The following is an 11,872-nucleotide window of genomic DNA, read 5'->3' as shown; positions in this document are numbered from 1 at the left end:
CTTTGAAATGCAGAGTCTGGGCGGGGCTCTCACCCTGTTTTGACAAATGGAATATGGCAATAATGATGCTACCTAACTTATAAAGCTGGGCCTTAAAGGATCTGCAGCTGCTGTATTTGTCTCTTGGGACGCTCCCTCTTTGAGCCCAGGTACCATGCTAGGAGAAGCCCAAGTGAGCCACGTGGAGGAGAACGGAGGGATATCTGTAGGCACTCCCAGCTGAGCTCCTGGCTGACAGTTCCAACTACCAGCCACGTGAGGGAGGCCATTCGTTGGACCTTTCAGGCCCAATCAGGGCGATGCCACCAGGAGCAGCAGTAAGCCTCTTTTGCGGGGCCCAAGGCCACACAGAAGAATTATAAGCAATTAAATGATTGCTTCTCTAAGTTTTGGAGTGATTTGTTACCTGGCAATAGATAACTGAGAAAAACCACCATGGAGAAGTCGCAGTTCGGATGAAAAGATGGGACTTACCTCCACTGCCAAGTTTCTTTTGGGTCAGCTCTGAGGCAGATACCAGGCAGACCTTTGCTGGAAGAGAGTAAAAAGAATGTTACCCTGGAAGGGAGCCGTAGATAGAACACAGAGCATGACATACGCAGTGTTGAGTAGAGAAAGGCCTGGCAGCAGCAGCAGAGCTGAAAAGGAGTTCTAAGTCATCCCATAAAGAAGAGTTTCAGTGACCACTGTCTCATTACAGAAAGGTTTATCATTTTATGTAATTAACTTGGATTTTGTGATTCATTATTGGAAACCTCACTTATATTACATGCTGTTTGTAGACAAAATATAATCAATGATTAATATGCTACTAAGTTAAAAGAATTAATGTTTTTGCAGAGATTTCACCAATGAGTAAGTCATATATGCTACATCTGCTTCTACTGGTTACTCCTCCTTGAGACCCTAGCTCCTGGGCCACAAGCCTCAGGTCGTCTATTTTGAGTTTAGTACCGATTACCTGCTGCTAGCCACTGTCCCAGACTGCCCTGCACAATCTTGCTCAGTGCCTGGTATTCACTGGGCAGGCAACAAACATTTAGAAAATTGAACCAAATTGACTTCTTGAATGAAGGTGGGTTCCTAGGGCCCTAAGGGCTTTCAATAGGCCAAATTTTCCTTATGGACAAGCTAGGAATAAATTGGCCATTTTAAAGAGCTCTATGAACCCAGACCACTCGTGAGAAAGGCTTAACATCACATCCTGATGTGTCCACCTTCTGTCTTTAGAGAACTGAGAAACAATAAAGACTAATGATAGGGCTTCCCTGGTGGTGCAGTGGTTGAGAGTCCGCCTGCCGATGCAGGGGACACGGGTTCGTGACCCGGTCCGGGAAGATCCCACATGCCGCGGAGCGGCTGGGCCCGTGAGCCATGGCCGCCGAGCCTGCGTGAAAAAAAAAAAGACTAATGATACAGAATAGAATTAATGTTGGCAAACGCTCTTTTTTTTTAACATCTTTATTGGAGTATAATTGCTTTACAGTGTTGTGTTAGTTTCTGCTGTATAACAAAGTGAATCAGCTGTACATATACATATATCCCCATATCCCCTCCCTCTTGCGTCTCCCTCCCACTCTCCCTATCGCACCCCTCTAGGTGGTCACAAAGCACCGAGCTGATCTCCCTGTGCTATGCGGCTGCTTCTCACTAGCTATCTGTTTTACATTTGGTAGTGTATATATCTCAATGCCACTCTCTCACTTTGTCCCAGCTTACCCTTCCCCCCCGCCCATGTCCTCAAGTCCATTCTCTACGTCTGCGTCTTTATTCCTGTCCTGCCCCGAGTTTCTTCAGAACCTTTTTTTTTTTTTTTAAGATTCCATATATGTGTGTTAGCATATGGTATTTGTTTTTCTTTCTGACTTACTTCACTCTGTATGACAGACTCTAGGTCCACCCACCTCACTACAAATAACTCAATTTCATTTCTTTTTATGGCTAAGTAATATGCCACCGTATATATGTGCCACATCTTCTTTATCCATTCATCTGTCTTATGGACACAGAGGTTGCTTCCATGTCCCGGCTAAACAGAGCTGCAATGAAAATTGTGGTACATGACTCTTTTTGAATTATGGTTTTCTCAGGGTATATACCCAGTAGTGGGATTGCTGGGTCGTATGGTAGTTCTAATTTTAGTTTTTAAAGGAACTTCCATACTGTTCTCCATAGTGGCTGTATCAATTTACATTCCCACCAGCAGTGTAAGAGGGTTCCCTTTTCTCCACACCCTCTCCAGCATTTACTGTTTGTAGATTTTCTGATGATGGCCATTCTTACCGGTGTGAGGTGATACCTCATTGTAGTTTTGATTTGCATTTCTCTAATGACTAGTGATGTTGAGCATCCTTTCATGTGTTTTTTGGCAATCTGTATATCTGCTTTGGAGAAATGTCTATTTAGGTCTTCTGCCCATTTCTGGATTGGGTTTTTTGTTTTGGATTAATCCTTTGTCAGTTGCTTTGTTTGCAAATATTTTCTCCCATTCTGACAGTTGTCTTTTGGTCTTGTTTACAGTTTCCTTTGCTGTGCAAAAGTTTTTAAATTTCATTAGGTGCCATTTGTTTATTTGGGTTTTTATTTCCATTTCTCTAGGAGGTGGGTCAAAAAGGGTCTTGCTGTGATTTATGTCATAAAGTGTTCTGCCTAGATTTTCCTCTAAGAGTTAGATAGAGTCTGGCCTTACATTTAGGTCTTTAATCCATGTTGAGTTTATTTTTGTGTACAGTGTTAGGGAGTGTTCTAATTTCATTCTTTTACATGTAGCTGTCCAGTTTTCCCAGCACCACTTATTGAAGAGGCTGTCTTTTCTCCACTGTATATTCTTGCCTCCTTTATCAAAGATAAGGTGACCATATGTGCGTGGGTTTATCTCTGGGCTTTCTATCCTGTTCCATTGATCTATATTTCTGTTTCTGTGCCAGTACCATAGTGTCTTGATTACTGTAGCTTTGTAGTATAGTCTGAAGTCAGGGAGCCTGATTCCTCCAGCTCTGTTTTTCTTTCTCAAGATTGCTTTGGCTATTCGGGGTCTTTTGTGTTTCCATACAAATTGTGAAATTTTTTGTTCTAGTTCTGTGAAAAATGCCATTGGTAGTTTGATAGAGATTACATTGAATCTGTAGATTGCTTTGGGTAGTATAGTCATTTTCACAATGTTGATTCTTCTAACCCAAGAACATGGTAGCTCTCTCCATCTGTCTGTATCTTCTTTAATTTCCTTCATCAGTGTCTTATAGCTTTCTGCATACAGGTCTTCTGTCTACTTAGGTAGGTTTATTCCTAGGTATTTTATTCATTTTGTTGCAGTGGTAAATGGGAGTTTCCTTATTTTGTTTCAGAGTTTTCATCATTAGTGTATAGGAATGCAAGAGATTTCTGTGCATTAATTTTGTATCCTGCAACTTTACCAAATTCATTTATTATCTCTAGTAGTTTTCTGGTAGCATCTTTAGGATTCTCTACATATAGTATCATGCCACCTGAAAACAGTGACAGTTTTACTTCTTTTCTGATTTGTATTCCCTTTATTTCTTTTTCTTCTCTGATTGCTGTGGCTAGAACTTCCAAAACTATGTTGAATAATAGTGGTGAGTGTGGGCAACCTTGTCTTCTTCCTGATCTTAGTGGAAATGGTTTCAGTTCTTCACCATTGAGAACAATGATGGCTGTGGGTTTGTCATACATGGCCTTTATTACGTTAAATTCCCTCTCTGCCTACATTCTAGAGGGTTTTTATCATAAATGGGTGTTGAATTTTGTTGAAAGCTTTTTCTGCATCTATTGAGCTTGTCATATGGTTTTTATCCTTCAGTTTGTTAATATGGTGTACCACATTGATTGATTTACGTCTACTGAAGAATCCTTGCATTCCTGGGATAAACCCCACTTAATCATGGTGTATGATCCTTTTAATGTGCTGCTGGATTCTGTTTGCTAGTCTTTTGTTGAGGATTTTTGCATCTATGTTCATCAGTGATATTGGCCTGTAGTTTTCTGTTTTTGTGACATCTTTGTCTGGTTTTGGTATCAGGGCGATGGTGGCCTCGTAGAATGAGTTTGGGAGTGTTCCTCCCTCTGCTATATTTTGGAAGAGTTTGAGAAGGATAGGTGTCAGCTCTTCTCTAAATGATAGAATTCGCCTGTGAAGCCATCTGGTCCTGGGCTTTTGTTTGCTGGAAGATTTTTAATCACAGTCTCAATTTCAGTGCTTGTGATTCATTTGTTTATATTTGCTATTTCTTCCTGGTTCAGTCTTGGAAAGTTATACCTTTCTAAAAATTTGTCCATTTCTTCCAGGTTGTCCATTTTATTGGCATAGAGTTGCTTGTAGTAGTCTCTTTTGATGCTTTGTATTTCTGCAGTGTCTGTTGTAACTTCTCCTTTTTCATTTCCAATTCTATTGATTTGAGTCCTCTCCCTTTTTTTCTTGATGAGTCTGGCTAATGGTTTATCAATTTTGTTTATCTTCTCAAAGAACCAGCTTTTAGTTTTATTGATCTGTTATTGTTTCCTTCATTTCTTTTTCATTTATTTCTCATCTGATCTTTATGATTTCTTTCCTTCTGCTAACTTTGGATATTTTTGTTCTTCTTTCTCTAATTGCTTTGGGTGTAAGGTTAGGTTGTTTATTTGAGATGTTTCTTGTTTCTTGAGGTAGGATTGTACTGCTATAAACTTCCATCTTAGAACTGCTTTTGCTGCATCCCGCAGGTTTTGGGTCATCGTGCTTTCATTGTCATTTGTTTCTAGGTATTTTTTGATTTCCTCTTTGATTCCTTCAATGATCTCTTGGTTATTTAGTAGTGTATTGTTTAGCCTCCATGTGTTTGTATTTTTTACAGTTTTTTTTCGTGTAATTGATATCTAGTTTCATAGCATTGTGATTGGAAAAGATACTTCATATGATTTCAATTTTCTTCAATTTACCAAGGCTTGATTTGTGACCCAAGATATGATCCATCCTGGAGAATGGTCCATGAGAACTTGAGAAGAAACTGTATTCTGTTGTTTTTGGATGGAATGTCCTATAAATATCAATTAAGTCCATCTTGTTTAATGTGTCATTTATAGCTTTTGTTTCCTTATTTATTTTCAGTTTGTATGATCTGTCCAGTGGCGAAAGTGGGGTGTTAAAGTCCCCTACTATGACTGTGTTACTGTCAATTTCCCCTTTTATGGTTGTTAGCATCTGCCTTATGTATTGAGGTGCTCCTAAGTTGAGTGCATAGATATTCACAATTGTTAAATCTTCTTCTTGGATTGATCCCTTGATTATTATGTATTGCCCTTCTTTGTCTCTTGTAATAGTCTTTATTTTAAAGTCTATTTTGTCTGATATGAGAATTGCTACTCCAGCTTTCTTTTGATTTCCATTTGCATGGAATATCTTTTTCCATCCCCTCACTTTTAGTCTGTATGTGTCCCTAGGTCTGAAGTGGGTCTTGTGTAGATAGCCTATATATGGGTCTTATTCTTGTATCTATTCAGCCAGTCTATGTCTTTTGTTTGGAGCATTTAATCCATTTCCATTTAAGGTAATTATTGATATGTATGTTCCTATTACCATTTTCTTAATTGTTTTTGGTTTGTTATTGCAGGTTTTTTCCTTCTCTTGTGTTTCCTGCCTAGAGAAGTTCCTTTAGCATTTGTTGTAAAACTGCTTTGGTGGTGCTGAATTCTCTTAGCTTTTGCTTGTCTGTAAAGGCTTTAATTTCTCCATCAAACCTAAATGAGATCCTTGCTGGGTAGAGTAATCTTGCTTGTAGGTTTTCCCCTTTCATCACTTTAAATATGTCCTGACACTCCCTTCTGGGTTGCAGACTTTCTGCTGAAAGATCAGCTGTTAACCTTATGGGGATTCCCTTGTATGTTATTTGTTGTTTTTCCCTTGCTGCTTTTAATATTTTTTACTTTGTATTTTATTTTTCACAGTTTAATATGTGTCTTGGCATGTTTCTCCTTGGATTTATCCTGTATGGGACTCTCTGTGTTTCCTGGACTTGATTTACTATTTCCTTTCACATATTAGGGAAATTTTCAGCTATAATCTCTTCAAATATTTTCTCAGTCCCTTGCTTTTTCTCTTCTCCTTCTGGAACCCCTATAATTCGAATGTTGGTGTGTTTAATGTTGTCCCAGAGGTCTCTGAGACTGTCCTCAATTCTTTTCATTGTTTTTTTTTATTCTGCTCTGTGATAGTTATTTCCACTATTTTATCTTCCAGGTCACTTATCCGTTCTTCTGCCTCAGTTATTCTGCTATTGATTCCTTCTAGAGAATTTTTTTTTTTCTAGAGAATTTTTAATTGCATTTATTGTGTTGTTCATCATTGTTTGCTTGCTCTTTAGTTCTTCTAGGTCCTTGTTAAATGTTTCTTGTATTTTCTCCATTCTGTTTCCAAGATTTTGGATCATCTTATCATTACTCTCAATTCTTTTTCAGGCAGACTGCCTATTTCCTCTTCATTTGTTTGTCTGGTGGGTTTTTACTTCGCTCCTTCATCTGCTGCGTATTTCTCTGTCTTCTCATTTTGCTTAACTTACTGTGTTTGGGGTCTCCTTTTCACAGGCTGCAGGTTCGTAGTTCCCATTGTTTTTGGTGTCTGCCCCCAGTAGGTAAGGTAGGTTCAGTGGGTTGTGTAGACTTCCTGGTGGAAGGGACTGGTGCTTGTGTTCTGGTGGGTGAGGCTGGATCTTGTTTTTCTGGTGGGCAGGACCACGTCCAGTGGTGTGTTTTGGGCTATCTGTGAACTTAGTATGATTTTAGGTAGCCTCTCTGCTAACGGGTGGGGTTGTCTTCCTGTCTTGCTAATTGTTTGGTATGGAATGTCCAGCACTGGAGCTTGCTGGTCGTTGAGTGGAGCTGGGTCTTAACATTGAGATGGAGATCTCTGGGAGAGCACTCGCCGATTGATATTACATGGGACAAGGAGGTCTCTGGTGGTCCAGTGTCCTGAACTTGGCTCTCCCACCTCAGAGGCTCAGGCCTTACACCCGGCTAGAGCACCAAGACCTTGTCAGCCACACAGCTTACATGTAAATGGATTAAATTCTCCAATCCAAAGGCACAGGTTGGCTGGCCTTCTGCGCTCTGCTCAGTCCTCCAGCCAGGCATTGTCCTCTGGGCCTGGTCGATATGGATAGCCTGTGTGGATCCAGGTTCAACTGGATTCCCTAGCAGCTAGAAGAAGCAGCCGACGCCCCCATCCTGCCCTATCCCCATGGCAACTTGTCAGTAGCTTTGGCTTTGCTCTTTTTTATAGGCTATCAAAGTCTCCTTCCATAATTTAGTGAAATATAATAAAACTAAGTGGTATTATTGGTGCAATATAGAAATATTAGCCAGTGTTTGCAAGACACTGTGACAGAAACTATGTGTTGAGGCGCAGGGAGACAGCATAGAGATTCTGATCAGCCATTTGAGTATGACAGACTTTAACACATAGCCCACCTCTTAATAAATCCTAAACTACCTGAAACATTCACGATAAAATAACTATTAACTACTACTTAAAAATTAATCCCATTTAAAGATTTCTGCTTTTATTGTTAATGTGGGGGGGAATACACTTTTCCACTGCTAATGGCAGAATAAATTGGTAAAATTGAGATGGAGGAGGTCTTTTTAACAATGTGTTTTGAAGACTTAAAATGCTATGTATTGTTCAGTCCAGAACTTCTGCATTTAGAATTTTAGAGAAATAATTGTGAGAGTGTGCAAATATTTAGCTCTCACAGCACTATGATATTGAAAACCTAGAGATAATTTAAAAGTCCAAAAAGAGGACACTAGTTGAATACATTATGGCAATCCCACCCTTACAATGATGTCACTGAAGAAAATTCAATGACATGGAGAGGCGTTCATAATAGTACGTGAAACAAGCAGGTTACGGGGCAGTATAATCCAATTTTGTGCATATGAAAAAGACTGGAAGGATATACACTAATATCTTATTATTCTTGGATATCTCTGGGTGGTGAAATTATGGGAGAACATATTTCTTTTGAATTTTCTGATCTTTATTATTTAATGATCTGTATTATTCCTGTGATTACCAAAGAAACAATAAAAGGTATATTCTTAAAAAAGCATTAACTCTACTTCCAGCATTGTCTTATGATAAACATTGTCTGATTTCTTCTAGTCGACTTTCTTTGCCCTCTGGAGTTGGTGTAGCATCAAACCAAGGAAATCTCTTTGAATCCTAAGGTCTACTATATAGTCTGTGAGGTGTCTCCCATGTTTGAATGTTTAATAACTACTGGGTGATGATATTAAGAAAAGCATTGTTTATATTTCCAGCTAGAAATATCATTCTGAGTTTGTAAAAAGATGCAGATACTCTAACTCAAAGTTTAATGCATGCATCAGGGTTAAATAGCAATGCTTCCAATTAGACACCACTGATGTCTCTTGTACAACTAACCGTCAACTAGCTATGCTAATGAGGAAAGCAGGAAATGACTGCAGGAGAAAATGAAATCAGCAGGGATTAAAAAAGAAAAACAACTCATTGAAGCCCTTAGTTTCAGCCATCAGTTGTTAAAATTTACCAGAGTGACATACAATGTAAATTCTAATCTTTTTTTGAAAGAGTTGGGCTATTAATAAAAATATTAATTCCTTAGAAGTCTTTTCCTTTTCCAGATTGTTCTTCAGAGCAGCCCTACCCAAAGAATAAAGTGACCAAAATATAAGCAGCAGGAAACTTAGAGAAAAAAGACTACTTGGTAGTTCTGATATAATCTCTAGGGGAGCTTTTAAAAAGTATCAATGCAGAGTCCTCCTGCAGACCATTTAAATCAGAATCTCTGTGGAAGGGGCTAAATTAATCTATAAATTGCATAATTTATCTCAAGTTAATTCTAGCTTCTTTGTATTTGCTTTACTGAGTTCTCTGGTTGGATAGTCAGGGACTCAAGTAAATCACCTTCGGTTCTTACACCCCTGCTCTCATCACTCCATTCCCAGGCAGGAAAACCTTTCAAGTGAGACAGTCTTAAAGATGACTCCTGCTGATCCAGTATCTTTAAATACCTTCCTAATGGCTCTCTTCTCTGTCAAGAGTTTGGATAATTTTCCCAGAAGGAAATCTCTGTATGAGAGAATGCAAAGTATCTGAACATTATCTACCTAGTGCCATGACAGATATTTGGATACAAAGAAAATGAAAGTAAGTCATTGTACAATTCCTGGAAACAAGATGGCGGAGTAGAAGGATGTGCTCTCACTCCCTCTTGTGAGAACATGAGGATCACAACTAACTGCTGAACAGTCATCAACAGGAAGACACTGGAACTCACCAAAAAAGATAACCCACATCCAAAGACAAAGGAGAAGCCACAATGAGATGGTAGGAGGGGTGTGCTCACAATAAAATCAAAGCCCATAACTGCTGGGTGGGTGACTCACAAACTGGAGAACACTTATACCACAGAAGTCTACCCACTGGAGTGAAGGTTCTGAGCCCCACATCAGCTTTCTGAACCTGGGGGTTGGGTAAGGGGAGAAGGAATTCCTAGAGAATCAGACTTTGAAGGCTAGTGGGATTTGAATGCAGGACTCTGACAGGACTGGGGGAAACAGAGACTCCACTCTTGGAGGGCACACACAAAGTAGTGTGCACATTGGGACACGGGGGAAGGAACGTTGACCCCATAGGAGACTGAACCAGACCTACCTGCTGGTGTTGGAAGGTCTTCTGCAGAGATGGGGGGCGGCTGTGGCTCACTGTGAGGACAAGGACACTGGCAGCAGAAGTTCTGGGAAGTACTCCTTGACGAGAGCCCTCCCAGAGTCTGCCATTAGCCCCACCAAAGAGCCCAGATAGGCTCCAGTGTTGGGTTGCCTCAGGCCAAACAACCAACAGGGAGGGACCCAGCCTCACCCATCAACATTCAAGCGGATTAAAGTTTTACTGAGCTCTGCCCACCAGAGCAACAGCCAGTTCTACCCACCACCAGTCCCTCCCATCAGGAAACTTGCACAAGCCTCTAAGATAGCCTCATCCACCAGAGGGCACACAGCAGAAGCAAGAAGAACTACAATCCTGCAGCCTGTGGAACAAAAACCACATTCACAGAAAGACAGACAAGATGAAAAGGCAGAGGGCTATGCACCAGATGAAGGAACACGATAAAACCCCAGAAAAACAACTAAATGAAGTGGAGATAGGCAACCTTCCAGAAAAAGAATTCAGAATAATGAGAGGGAAGATGATCCAGGACCTCGGAAAACGAATGGAGGCAAAGATCAAGAAGATGCAAGAAATGTTTAACAAAGACCTAGAAGAATTAAAGAACAAACAAACAGAGATGAACAATACAATAACTGAAATGAAAACTACACTAGAAGGAATCAATAACAGAATAACTGAGGCAGAAGAACGGATAAGTGACCTGGAAGACAGAATGGTGGAATTCACTCCTGTGGAAGAGAATAAAGAAAAAAGAATAAAAAGAAATAAAGAAAGCCTAAGAGGGACAACATTAAATGCAACAACATTCGCATTATAGGGCTCCCAGAAGGAGAAAGAGAGAGAAAGGACCAGAGAAAATATTTGAAGAGATTATAGTCGAAAATGTCCCTAACATGGGAAAGGAAATAGCTACCCAAGTCCAGGAAGTGCAGAGTCCCATACAGGATAAACCCAAGGAGAAACACGCCAAGACACATAGTAATCAAACTGGCAAAAATTAAAGACAAAGAAAAATTATTGAAAGCAGCCAGGGAAAAATGTCAAGTAACATACAAGGGAACTCCCATAATGTTAACAGCTGACTTCTCAGCAGAAACTCTACAAGCCAGAAGGGAGTGGCATGATATACTTAAAGTGATGAAAGGGAAGAAACTACAACCAAGATTACTCTACCCAGCAAGGATCTCATTCAGATTTGATGGAGAAATCAAAAGCTTTACAGACAAGCAAAAACTAAGAGCATTCAGCACCACCAAACCAGCTTTACAACAAACGCTAAAGTAACTTCTCTAAGTGGGAAACACAAGAGAAGAAAAGGACCTACAAAAACAAACCCAAAACAATTAAGAAAATAGTAATAGGAACATAAATATTGATAATTACCTTAAACGTGAATGGATTAAATGCTCCAACCAAAAGACACAGGCTTGCTGAATGGATACAAAAACAAGACCCATATATATGCTGTCTACAAGAGACCCACTTAGGACCTAGGGACACACACAGACTGAAAGTGAGGGGATGGAAAAGATATTCCATGCAAATGGAAATCAAAAGAAAGTTGGAGTAGCAATACTCATGTCAGATAAAATAGACTTTAAAATAAAGAATGTTACAAGAGACAAGGAAGGACACTACATAGTGATCAAGGGATCAATCCAAGAAGAAGATATAACAATTATAAATATATATGCACCCAACATAGGAGGACCTCAATACATAAGGCAGATACTAACAACTACAAAGAGGAAATCAACAGTAACACAATAATAGTGGGGGACTTTAACACCTCACTTACACCAATGGACAGATCATCCAAACTGAAAATTAATAAGGAAACAGTAGCTTTAAATGACACAATAGACCAGATAGATTTAAGTGATATTTATAGGACATTCCATCCCAAAACAGCAGATTACACTTTCTTCTCAAGTGCGCATGGAACATTCTGCAGGATAGATCACAACTTGGGTCACAAATAAAGCCTCAGTAAATTTAAGAAAATTGAAATCGTATCAAGCATCTTTTCTGACCACATGCTATGGGATTAGAAATCAATTACAGGGAGAAAAACGTAAAAAACACAAACAGATGGAGGCTAAACAATACGTAATTAAATAATCAAGAAATCACTGAAGAGGTCAAAGAGGAAATAAAAAATTACCT

The 11,872-nt window shown here is 39.5% G+C and overlaps 1 protein-coding gene across 1 annotated transcript in view; it reads right to left on the bottom strand.

The window, feature by feature from the left end:
• Window positions 1-434: 434 nt before the first annotated feature.
• Window positions 435-11,872, bottom strand: part of SLC17A1 (solute carrier family 17 member 1) — a 226,120-nt gene continuing 214,682 nt past the window's right edge. The window contains exon 13 of the mRNA XM_049693682.1: window positions 435-531. The gene's annotated coding sequence lies outside the window, so the exon portion shown is untranslated. The remainder of the gene's footprint in view (window positions 532-11,872) is intronic.

This window comes from Orcinus orca, chromosome 10 (assembly GCF_937001465.1).
Source record: "Orcinus orca chromosome 10, mOrcOrc1.1, whole genome shotgun sequence".
NCBI lineage: Eukaryota > Metazoa > Chordata > Mammalia > Artiodactyla > Delphinidae > Orcinus > Orcinus orca.
Note: the sequence above shows the minus strand (reverse complement) of the source record. Positions and strands in the feature narration are given on the sequence as shown.